Genomic DNA, 13,548 nt, shown 5'->3' on the forward strand with positions numbered 1-13,548 from the left:
CTACTACATACATCTTGAGTTGTTTTAGCATTTTAGAATTGAGTTAATACATTCACAAAATGTCACACAATAGTCATATTTCTGACAGATTTATAGAAACTAAAAGAAAAATCTAGTTTTCGACTTTTTCATCTTCAATGGAAAATATTTCTGGAGATCAAAGTAAATAGTTAAAAATTTATTATTTAATTAAGTTTTGTGATTTTATTAGAGATAAATATATGTACATTTAGATACATAAATAAATAAAAGGTAATAATTAAATTTGTTTATGTTTTCCTTTTTTATCAATTTGTAGCCTGTGAAAACTCTTTGGGGTAATAGGAAAATTGTGTCAGCCAGCAGAGTTCTGTTTCATTTATAAAATTTGATATTGTTGCATATTTAATTGGTAAAAATCCATATTGTGTTTTATTGTTTAAAATGGGTTATTACTGAATATTTTAATAATAAAGAAGCTGTAAGTTTTTCATGTCTTAAATACTTTGTAAAATGTTCAAATGTCAAGAACTATTGAAAAAATAAAAAAATTATTTAAATAAAGAATAAATTATATTATTTTTTTGGAATTTCAAGTAAGAGCTCCAAATACCCCGCAGGTGGGGTAATGGGAAAAGATTCATTTTTTTAGAACTTGCTTTCTTTTCTTAATTTGTAATTAATTATAATTAAAAATAAATAAGGAAAGAAGAAATTATCAAAACAATATGCGTTAAACGAATTTAAAAAAGTAAAAAGGTTATTTAAAAAAACAATTTTTAATTGTGTTAATTATAAATATAATTAAAATATACAATGTATATAGACAATTAATTATTTATTATAACTTGACCCCCTTTTGCGATTATAATAAATTTATTAGCCTCCATTTTTTTTTCATTAACTTGATTATTTTTGTTTTCTTTTTTTTGGATTTCATTTTTTGCGGTTTTCTGAATTTCTCTCTTTTCTTTTTTTTTCTTTCTTGGTTTGCCTGAAACAAAAATTTTATATAAGTTTTTTATATAGGGTCAGTTGGGGTAAATGGGGAAAAATCGCTATTTTTCACAAATTATACGTAACTTTCTTCCTTTAAAAGGTAATATTTGCGGGTTAATTTTTTTCAAGTTGTTATTTAGATAAGCTTTAAACGCATGAAACTGACTGTCCCCATTTATCCCAAAAATTTGAAAACTCACAGTAAATTGGGACAGCTTGTTATTATTAACCAAATTGACAAAAATTAAAAATTCAAGTAAATTTCTCTTATGGGAATCATAAGGAATAAGAAAAAAATTTTGTTTGATTTTTAAGTCTGTTTTTTTTGAAAAGCGAGACAAAATACTGAAACAGTTTGACTTTGATTTTCAAGTTTTTATGCATTGAGCGATAACTTTTTTTATCTTGCTGCCAATTGTCAAGATAAAAGATTGGCAATACTCAAAATCTCTTGTAGGTGATCTGAGGTTAAAATATTGACGGTAAACTTCATTTTAAAACTTTAAATAAGGCTCCAAAACCTCTTGTCCTCATTTACTCCAAATGACACTAATGATGAGTTTTATATTGTTAGGCATAATTTATTTATTTAATAATAATCTTACTTTTAATGTGAGGTATCTTTCTTTTTTATTTCTGCCACCACTCCTACTCCTACTGTGGCGCACTCTTGGAGACTGTAAATATTTAAGGATTATAAAATTTTTATTTAACATTTTTGAATAGCATTATAAATATAATTAAAAATAATTAAATTTCAGAAGAATTTTAGTTGAAATTTTTAGAAATAATTTAATTTCCAAAGATTTTGTTAAATTTCAGAAATAGATTTTTTAAAGAATTGAAAATAACTTATTAAATAAATTTAGATAACCATTTCTAAAAGTTATTGATTTTTTAAAAATTTTAAATTTATCTTTTCGAAAATAATTGAACTTAAAATAATTATATATTTGAAATTTAAGGTGATTTCTGTTGATAAAAAATTTATTACAAATAACAGAAAAAAATAAAATTTTCAAAGTTTCTAATATAAAAATGCTTCCGGAAAATTGATTTTTCGAAGAATATAAAATTTTGGAACAGTTACAGCTGACGTAATTGGAAATAATTTACTTTCAAAAGATTTTTTTGAATCGAATAATCCGATGTTTGCGATTTTTATAACTGAATATTCAATGAAATTACAATATATTTTAAGGAAAACTTTTTTACATTGAAAATAATAAAATATTCTATAGGTATTGAAAGAATAATAATACTTACATCTTCAATTTTCTTTCTCTCATCTCTTTCTGAAGAACTATCATACGTTTCTTCAGTTTGAGACACTTTCTTCCCAGCGTCTAGTTTATTTACAACAGTCTGTGAAAAATAAACAAGATATTTAGAAACATGAATTTTAAAAACTAATTAACTTTTATCAAATGTATATTTACTTGAAATAAATAAATTTTATTTGAATTATACAGGGTGTTCCAAAAGTATGGAAACTTACAAATATCTCGAAAAATACGAATTTTCGTAAAGAATGTTCAACACAAAAGTTGTTCCAAACAAAAAGATCTACATTTTTGAAACCAAAAAATTGGGCCCGGAGCCCAACGTTGGGCCCTACGATGAAATAAGTGGTTTTCTTAAATGAGACCACAAATTTTCAGTATCAAATTCGTAATCCCCATGAAATTCTGCGCTCAGACATGTGGTATAAGTGCCCAAAATATTGGGCCCAATCTAAGATAATGGGCCCAAAATTTTTCTTCAGATAAATAAATTTTGAAAAATCAAACATTGGAGGTTTTTGGAGTCACAGGATTAGAAATTCGAAGATAATTTTCAAATTGGGCACGGAGCTCAATGTAAGATTCCGCGGCCCAATTAAAAAAAGTTTCCTCAAATAAAACCATCTAATTTTCAGTATCCACTTCATAATCATAGTCTCATCCTCACATTTTTACTCTCCCTCCTCTTTTCATCAAATTCACAAACATAATACTAATTTTAGTGATGTCATTTAAAAAAAAAATTTTTTACTGTGGGCCCCCAATTGGGGTAAAAAATTTTACTTTTGGCTCTAAGACTAATTTGAAAATTAGCTTCAAAATTCTCATCATATAAGCCCAAAACCCCCCCAATGTTTGATTTTTCAAAACTTATTTATCTGTAGAAAAATTTTGGGCCCATTATCTTAGATTGGGCCCAATATTTTGGGCACTTATACCACATGTCTGAGCGCAGAATTTCATGGGGATTACGAATTTGATACTGAAAATTTGTGGTCTCATTTAAGAAAACCACTTATTTCATCGTAGGGCCCAACGTTTGGCTCAGGGCCCAATTTTTTGGTTTCAAAAATGTAGATCTTTTTGTTTGGAACAACTTTTTGTGTTGAACATTTTTTACGAAAATTCGTATTTTTCGAGATATTTGTAAGTTTCCATACTTTTGGAACACCCTGTATAAACTGTATTTGAACCAATAATTTCTGTATTTGTAAAATTTCAACTATTTTGACAACTCTTCTATTATTTCGTTGATAAGAATATTTATTTAACTTAATTTAGAATATTTAGATTGCTTAAAATAAAGAATATTATAAAAGTCACTAAAAATAATTGAATTTTGAAAGAGTCACAGTTGAAAGTTTTTGCAATAATTAAATATTAAACATAACAGAGTGTCTACTAATTTCGTACGTACAAAATTAGTAGACACGTTCAACATAATTTTCGGTCATTTCCCGATTTACTTTTTTTTGTACACTACCGTCCGAAATTGTGCGAACTCTGCTTTTTCAATAACTATAAAACTGTTTAAATCTTCAAAAATATTAAAACTAAAATTTTTTCCTCTTTATTTTATTAAAGTTAATACAATTCTGAAAGAAATGACACCTTGACAAAGAGAATATGTTAATTTTTCAATTGGCAAAAATTAATATTTTTAAACGTTCTTAGGCTCATTGAAATCGTATTTTGTTATGCAATTCAAATTATATAAAACAATTCATGTACACATTCTTCCCTAGCGTATGCAAACCGTGAAAGTTGGCTCATAAAATGTCAAAAAATTGTGATTAATATTTATATGACAAAAAATGATCAGTAAAATGTATAAATCTTAAATTTACTTACATAAATCAGAGAAGTTTAGAATGATATATTTACTTGATTTTTAAACATTATATTTTATTGTAGAATTAAATTTAAATTTTTTGACATTTTATGAACCAACTTTCACGGTTTGCATACGCTAGGGAAGAATGTGTACATGAATTGTTTTATACATATAATTTGAATTGCATAACAAAATACGATTTCAATGAGCCTAAGAACGTTTAAAAATATTAATTTTTGCCAGTGAAATAAAAAAAATAGTAAAAACATTAAAAATTGGGTTTTTCTTAGATATCTAATTGAAAAATTAACATATTCTCTTTGTCAAGGTGTCACTTCTTTCAGAATTTTATTAACTTTAATAAAATAAAGAGGAAAAAATTTTAGTTTTAATATTTTTGAAGATTTGAACAGTTTTATAGTTGTTGAAAAAGCAGAGTTCGCACAATTTCGGACGGTAGGGTAAGCACGAATAAATTTACAAATATGAACTAAAATTGACTATATTTTATAAAAATAATTCTTTTAATTATAAGTTTGTATTTTTTTAATTGTATTATATTGTTATATTATTCTATTATTATAGTTAATTTAGAAGTTTTTTTAATCACAATTCTGAGTAAGCTAACGAAACTAATAAAACTTGGGAGTAAAATACTAGAAGGCCAAAAATAGCTATTTTTTAATCATTTTTTTAAACAAAGTTGTTAATTTATGAGAATGAAGTTTTCTCTATCGGATTATGTAAATTTTAAACAAAAAAAAAATCTAATTTTATAAAAACATGGATTTTTGTGACAATTTTTTTCTAGCTCTCATGTCCACAAAGAAAATTAGTGCACTCGGTTTAAACTAATCATTATTTTTAAAATTGTTCCTCGTTATTTATTTTAGTAAAAAATAAATTTTTCAAGATAAATTTTGAATTTTAAATTCAAGACACATTCATTTATTATTAAAATAATAAAGTTAAAAATAATTTATCAAATAATTTAAGAAAAATTTGTTTAAATGGTACTATATATTTAAACATTTATAATTTAGATTTTTGAAAATAATTTAACTCCATAAGTAATTTTTAATTAAAATTTTTTTGTTTTCATTTGCTGGTTTTTTTAATTTTATACCTACAGTTATTATTGTAAATTACAAAATTTTTAACTGAAAGATAATTTTAATTATTGGAATTTATGAAAAACTTTTTAAATTGTTTAAAAGAATAATGTTAATAATGCTTACATTGCCATCATCACTGCCTAAATCTCCGCATGTTTCTTCTGTAGTTTTTGATGACATCGTTTCAATTAACTCTTCAGAAACAGACATTTTTAAATCTAAAATAAAGAAATTAATTATTAATAATAATATTTGCTTTAATATTAATTATGCTGAAAAATATATAATTATATCTTCTAAAATTTTTTTGAAATTATTTTTTATTGAATTTAAACGTACTAATTGAGACTAAGTTTCATAAGAGTTTTCAATTTATTTTAGCAAGCCGTTTTCAAGATATTATTAATTTTAATCATAGTGTTATAGTTAGCAACTGTTACGTCTCAAAATAGAGAAATAACTAAAGAAATAATATTTTATTTTATTTGTGGCCGCTCGGTGATTCAGTGAATTCCTGTTTCATTTACAGAGCAGAAGGCTCTGAGCTAAGGGTACAGGAAAGAAAGAGAATAGTGATTTTTAATGACAAGGTTACAAATTTATTTAGACAAACATTTAGAGTTATAAAATTGATCTTTGAGAGAGAGTATCCTGAAGCAACCATTCTTGAAATAAGGGGAAGTCAGCATTCCACTTGAAAATTTAGATGTAAGATGTATGAAAAAGGACCACTGCTGTGTCCTAATTATGATAGGAACTTCTGGTACCAGATATAGTTTAAGAGCTCACAGGAAGGTTGACGGGCCTTGGTGATGACCACAGGTCCGGAGTTCAGTTGATTGAATCAGCTCTTCTTGACGTAGAAACTTTTAACACTTGACACAGAGATTCTTCTAAGTCGAACTTGAGTATGAAATCGAACAGAGTAACAATGCTTGTACTAGATTTCGTATGTGAACTGGTACCAAATATGAAGTAGAAGTAACGTGTATGATGAAAAGTTCTGAACTGGCGGTATCGGTGGTAATTTCTGAACTGAACTCTCCGTAAAAATGTAGTCCTTTTATACTGAATATTCATAAGAGAATATAGCTATATATTTTTCACCCTAATTTTGGAAGCCGATGTTGAGTCCTTCTATACTGAACATTCGTAAGAGAATAGTGCTATATATTTTTCACCCTTATTTTGGAAGCCAAGTTGAGTCCTTCTATACTGAATATTCGTAAGAGAATAGTGCTATATATTTTTCACCCATATTTTGGAAGCTAAGTTGAATCCTTCTCTCTCAGTTGAACGTAAAAAAGGGGGGTGTGAACCATTCTAATACAAGATAGAAAGAGCACGACTACGGTTATTCGCAGCTGTACAAGAGCGTTCATGGTCTTCTAATGTGGTGATACCACAGGGGTTCGTCGCATAGGAAAATTGGAAAGAGAGCATTTATTACATCGTCTGATTTTAGCACATAGGGAAAATTAGAAAGAGATCATTTTGTTTTGTGGGGGTGTGAGCTCTTCTAGTGTCATAAAAGATTTCTCGCTTCTATTTGTATGTTTTAGAAATACAGTATATAGACGTAGAAAGATACAAAACGCAAGGGTCATTTATACATAAAAGAAAGATGTTCAGTCGCGCGACAATGGGGCGGGAGTTTTCATAAGAGAAAGGCATTTAAATGCGTAACAAAAACACGGGTGTTTGTCGCAGAGACATACAATTCGGTATTGAGTAAAAGAATTCTTATAATTATGAATGTAAAAGTTACGGTGACGTGACACAACCAAAATTTCAAATATTTTCGGAATTCTTTAAAATTTTTGAAATATTGAAATTGTTTTTATATAAGTATCTTCGGTTTTTTATAATACGTACATTTATGTATTTTGGTGCACTGATTACGAAAATCATATACAGTTAAAATAACCAAAAATTTGATTTTCATGTTGATAACTATCAAAATACATTAATTTTTTTTTGTTTATTGCGTAAATTGTCAAAAAAATAAATTGGCAAAATTAAAAAAAAATTACATAAAATCAAATTTTCGGTTATTGTTCCTATAATTTTAATAATCAACGCACAAACACCCATAAATGTACGTAATATAAAAAAAGCGAAGATACTTTGAAAAAATTCCGTAAACATTGAAAAAATTGTTTTCCCTTGACCAGGCAAGACTTATTTAATTTGTATTTTTTACAAAAAAATTTTGAAAAAATCGATCAGTGTGTCAATTGAGAAAATTGGCATTTATTGAACACTTTAAAATTTGATACCAATATCGTTAGAAAAAAATTGTAGATTCTTTTCTTTAACCCTTTCGTGCCTCCGGTACATATATGTACCACTTACAAAATTTGATGTAACTCTTACAAATTTAACCCAATCAGTAATTCCAATGGATAGTTTTATTGACAATCGTTATTACTATATGTTAAAAAATAGAAAACAGTATAATACAGTTATAATTATTTTAAACAATAGGTACAACATTGATAAAAAATTAACAAAAGTTATATATCAATAATGTTAAGTCATTCATTTAGGCTTCATCCGTTTTTAACAACACATTGACTTTTAATATTTTCGAGGTCGCTGATTACGAAACTGGAGTCAGATTTTCAAAATGCAAAATGGCGGATCCAATATGGCGGTCGAATATCCAAAATTTTATCTGTTCTCTTCAAATTTGTCACTCGGGGGTTTTTGGGGTCGCTGATTACGAATCTGAAGTCAGATTTTCAAAATTCAAAATGGCGGATCCAATATGGAGGAATAAATTTCAAAATTTCACCGATTTCCCTTAAAACTCATCACTCGGGGGTTATTAAAATTATTATTTTATTAAACTAATTATATTGAAATTATTAATTTTATTTTAATCACCATCTTAAAATTATATTTAATTAATTTCTTTTATATTAATTAAACAAATTTTTGTATTTTGTTATATGTAAAGCTTACATCAATTTTGAAAATTTGCGCGACTCACATGATAATGAAATTCATCCACCTTGTTAAAATAGGGTTCTTGGCGAAGGTTCACTGTAAAAAAAACCTAACGCGCCTTATTCGGAACCTCTTAGGTGGTATGGAAGACCGTCACCTCTGCAAACAATTGATTTAAAAGTGAGAAAAATTTAAGAATTTCTAAAAATTTTTTGAACAAACTCGATCCGTCATTTTGAATTTTGAAAATCTGACTGCAAATTCGTAATCAGCGACCCCAAAAACCCCCGAGTGATAAGTTTTAAGTGAAACCGGTGAAATTTTGAAAATTAGTCCGCCATATAAAATCGGCCATTTTGAATTTTGAAAATCTGACTTCAGATTCGTAATCAGCGACCCCAAAAACCCCCGAGTGATAAGTTTGAAGGGAAACCGGTGAAATTTTGAAAATTAGTCCGCCATATGGATCCGCCATTTTGAATTTTGAAAATCTGACTTCAGATTCGTAATCAGCTACCCCAAAAACCCCCGAGTGACGAGTTTCAACAAAATCTATAAGCTAGGTTGCCCGGAGGTACGAAAGGGTTAAAGTATGGTATAGGACAAAAATTAATTTTTTTTAAATTTATGCCTTTTTAACGAAGTTATGATCGATTAAAATAAAAAATTATTAAAATTCTGTAATTTTGAAAAATCCATATCTCGTAAACTTCTTATTAAAAAATAGAAAAATCATGAAACCTAATTTGAATTTGTATACCTAAAAGAAAAAAAGTTTTAAACAAATCGGGGGGATGTACCCAGATGGCAATGTGATTCCAGCATGCCTGCATCGTGAGTACACGACGTGTTATGTCGTGAGGGCAACAATGCAAACATATGTGTCCTCATATGCGTCGAATATGCTTTGCATGCATGTTGATGTGACGTGTTCTTTTAATGTGCATCCGGATTTTAGCCTTTTTTCTCATTTAAGATGCTTTAATACCTTGTTTACTAGATATTTATGGCAAACTTAAGTAATATTCACGAAATTGTATTGCCTTTGCTTATAGAACTTTCTAATGTGGTAGAAATGTTCTATAAGCAAAGTCTACCAAATTTCGGGTTAAATTACTTTAGCTAGCCATAAATATATCTAACTCTTCAGGTATTAAAATCTTATCAAAATATGAATTAAAAAAATATTAATATGTTCCATCTTAAAACATATTGATATAATAATAATAATGGGTATACATTTTCAAGTCAATTGTAATTCAATTTGAACAATATAATTTATTATAGAAATAATTACAATTCTAGGTAAATGTTTTTCTTACAGTTACAATAATTAAATATGCAAAAAACGTATACAAACATATCTTTTCAAGCCAAGTCTAGTATTCCAAATACAACAATTAAATAAACATATCTGTTACGTCTATATCAGTCTCTGTAGCCATTCACTTTAAATTAATAAGAAAGTTTTTATAAAATATAAGAAACTAATGAACATCAATTAAAACAAAATAGAATTTAAAGCTTTTCTCATAATATGCAAACTATGATAGTTTCTTTTTAATATTTTTCTAATAATTATCTTTTAGACTAATCTTTGGACTTATTTTTTAAAAAGTGAATAACATAAAAAATCAAATATAAAATAAAAATGAAGTTTTAAAAAGTTGATAAATCTCTATTTTTGTCATTTACAGAAATTTAAACAAATAAGATTTTTTACAAAAAGTTGTTTTGTATTTAAGACATTTTAGTTGCAATGAATGTCTATTATAATTAAAAGACTTACAAGTTTTAGTCATTTTTTCCAATAAAAAATTTAAATTATAAAGCATCAAAGATGGGCCAAAATATTTTTAAAACTAAAAATTTTTTAATAATGTTTTTTTTCTTTAATTTAACAGTGATACAGAAAAATCTTTATTTATCTCAATTTTTTAAATGGATATATCAACTTTTTAAAAATTGCTCCTCAAAATAATATAAAAAATGAACTGTAAATAAAATTTTGAAAAATCTCTCTTAATCAATTTCACCTTCTTCACCAGAATTCCGCACTGGATCAACACTTTCGACAGAACTCCGCAATAGATTATCACCTTCACTAGAATTCCGCATTGAATCATTATCTCCTTCGTAAGATCCGTCTGTTTGATCATAGTCTCCTTCGTACGAACCGTCTATTTCATCATCATCTCCTTCGTAAGAACCGTCTATTTGGTCACCTTCATTTTCATGATAAAAACCATCTGTTGGATCATTTGAAGGTTCATTCTTTTCTTGATTGTGATCTTCTTCTAACTCGTTTTCTTCCAAATCTTCAAAATTGTGTGCTTTCGGTTAATCTTTTAATTTACTTTTTCCTTTAGAAGGAGTACGTTGTTCCTTTTTGCAGGAATTTCGATGTCTTTGTTTTGCTGCTCTTAAAACCTCTGTCATTTCCGACTTGAATTCAGTAAAATTTTCTGGACCCTTAAATTGTTTGCACTTGTTTACCACCTCTGCAAAAATATCAAATATGAAGAAAATTAAAAAGAGTTTGAAAGTAAATGACTATAGTTAGACTGTATTTAATTAATATATTTTACTATTAATATTATGTAAAAATAAAATCAACTTAATATAATATTTAGATGAATTTTTCTTACGGTATAAAAGCGAAGCCATTTTGGTTTCCCCAAAGTTTCTCATTTCACCTGATTCACCATACCAGGTAAATTTTGTAGCTAGCTCATCAGTCATACTGGCTTTGAAAGCGAAGCTCAGTGTTTCCCTTAACTTGGTACCACCATATTTTCGTAATTTTGAGTACTTTAAAAAGAAATACAGTTTTCATGAATAATTTGCTTAACTAAATCACATCAAATTTACTTTTAATTTTGAAAATAATAATAAAAAAATCAGTAAAGTATTTAAATTTGAAGAAACTTAATTCGACATTAAAACCAAAATTTAAATTTTACAGAACAAAAAACAATTTTTAAGTTATTATCTTAAAATCATGGAATCTTATAACTTATCAATTTTTAATTGTAATTGCTTTAAACTGAATGAAGTATATAGTACAAATAGTATGTATAATTAGTAACAAGACATACCAACGTATTTACTTTATTGTCATCACTTTCGAATGAATCAAATTCCTCGATTGTTTTTAAAGGATATCCTTGAGGAGGTGCAAAAAGCGAATTGGATTTTACAACTTTGGAATCTTCTTTAAGAATACGAACGATAGAAAAGATTTCCGAACTATTCTCTTCAACATTACTATATAATCACATAAAAAATTACAATATTGTTTAATTAATTAGCTCTTAATTAAAAAAAGCTCTTAATTAACAATTAGCTGTAAATATACAAAATTTATAATAAAATAAAATAATTTGGCAAATCCATATTCAATGAGAACCAAACGAATCAAACTTGTTCCATTTGTGGTTTATGATATCTAACTGAACTTTTATTCTCAATCCATCTGCTTGAAAAGAAATCAAACACGATATTCATTTGTACGCAATTCCAAATAAGTTTGCCAAGTTACTTTTTTTATACTAGTTTAATTTGACTCTGACAATAAGTAACTTTTTCAAGGAACCTACGCTGAAATAAAAATTGGCTTACCGTAAACGAGTTGTAATATCGAGAAGAACGTCCTCTGAAACTAAAATGTTGCTTTCCCAAGCTGGAATTTCAACTTGGGGAATAATGTTCAGATCATCTCGAGAAAATTTGGAATTTTGTGCAATAGCAAGAGGTTTTGTGTAACAACGATAAATATTTAAAATTAAAAATATCTATTTTGTAAATAAAAAACGTTTAATGTTAATTATAATTTAATCAATATATAGTTTAAAACAATAATTTTTGTAATTAAAACGAAATTTAAAAACAAATTAGAATACTTTATTATTTAAAAAAAAAATTAAATAAGCATCAAATAAGTGTTCTCTTGAAAAAGTGTGAATTTCTCTAAACAAATTGGTTAAACTAAAAATTATTAAAATAAATTAAACTATAACACAAATAAACAATATACTATTGATTTATAAAAAACAAAAATATAGTATCCCACAATAAATTATCATGATTATTTACTTGTTCGAATCAATAACAGCTGGGACACCTTGATTTTGTTCAGACGACTTTGATTTAGATTTCCTTGCACTTGTACTAGGAGCTTTGTTTTCATTGTGCAAATCATGTAATGATGAATTTTCATTATCTTTTGATGACTTAGATGTAGTTTCCGGTTTCTTTGTATTTGAATTTTTTGTATTTACTGGCAATGGTAATACAACACTCGGAGGAAAATTTTTAGGTAAAGGCGCTTTTTTGGATGATTTTAACTCTTGACTTGATCGCGTTTTTTGATGATTTAGCTGTGTCTTAGATGAGGATTGATTACACTTTGGTCTAGACATTGGCTTATGCATTTTACTTATTAAATGCGAATAACTACATAATTGAAGTACACATTTTACGAAATGAAATACAAGAAAATTCACCATAAATTCAGACAAATTTCCTTTTAACCCATCACGTGAAATCAATTTTTCTTTCAAAACCATTTTTCAACTTCGAATCGAAAACATCAGAATTATACGATACCATAATCTCGATGACCTAATTAATCAGTATGAGAACAAACTTATCACCTCAACAATTCATGTCACAATTTTTCTTCATAAGAACAACGACAAAAAGTTCTAAGAATCAAACACAAGGCCAGAAATTATTACTGGGATAATCAACAATATAACAATAATCAAATTGTTACATACAGGGTGTTCCAAAAGTGTGGAAACTTACAAATATCTCGAAAAATACGAATTTTCGTAAAAAATGTTCAACACAAAAGTTGTTCCAAACAAAAAGATCTACATTTTTGAAACCAAAAAATTGGGCCCGGAGCCCAACGTTGGGCCCTACGATGAAATAAGTGGTTTTCTTAAATGAGACCACAAATTTTCAGTATCAAATTCGTAATCCCCATGAAATTCTGCGCTCAGACATGTGGTATAAGTGCCCAAAATATTGGGCCCAATCTAAGATAATGGCCCAAAATTTTTCTACAGATAAATAAGTTTTGAAAAATCAAACATTGGGGGGGTTTTGGGCTTATATGATGAGAATTTTAAAGCTAATTTTCAAATTAGTCTTAGAGCCAAAAGTAAAAGTTTTTACCCCAATTGGGGGCCACAGTAAAATTTTTTTTTTTAAATGACATCACTAAAATTAGTATTATGTTTGTGAATTTGATGAAAAGAGGAGGGAGAGTAAAAATGTGAGGATGAGACTATGATTATGAAGTGGATACTGAAAATTAGATGGTTTTATTTGAGGAAACTTTTTTTAATTGGGCCGCGGAATCTTACATTGAGCTCCG

Source organism: Leptopilina boulardi, unplaced genomic scaffold, assembly GCF_019393585.1.
Source record: "Leptopilina boulardi isolate dan_hultmark-lab unplaced genomic scaffold, ZJU_Lbou_2.1 LbouV2_340, whole genome shotgun sequence".
Classification (NCBI taxonomy): domain Eukaryota; kingdom Metazoa; phylum Arthropoda; class Insecta; order Hymenoptera; family Figitidae; genus Leptopilina; species Leptopilina boulardi.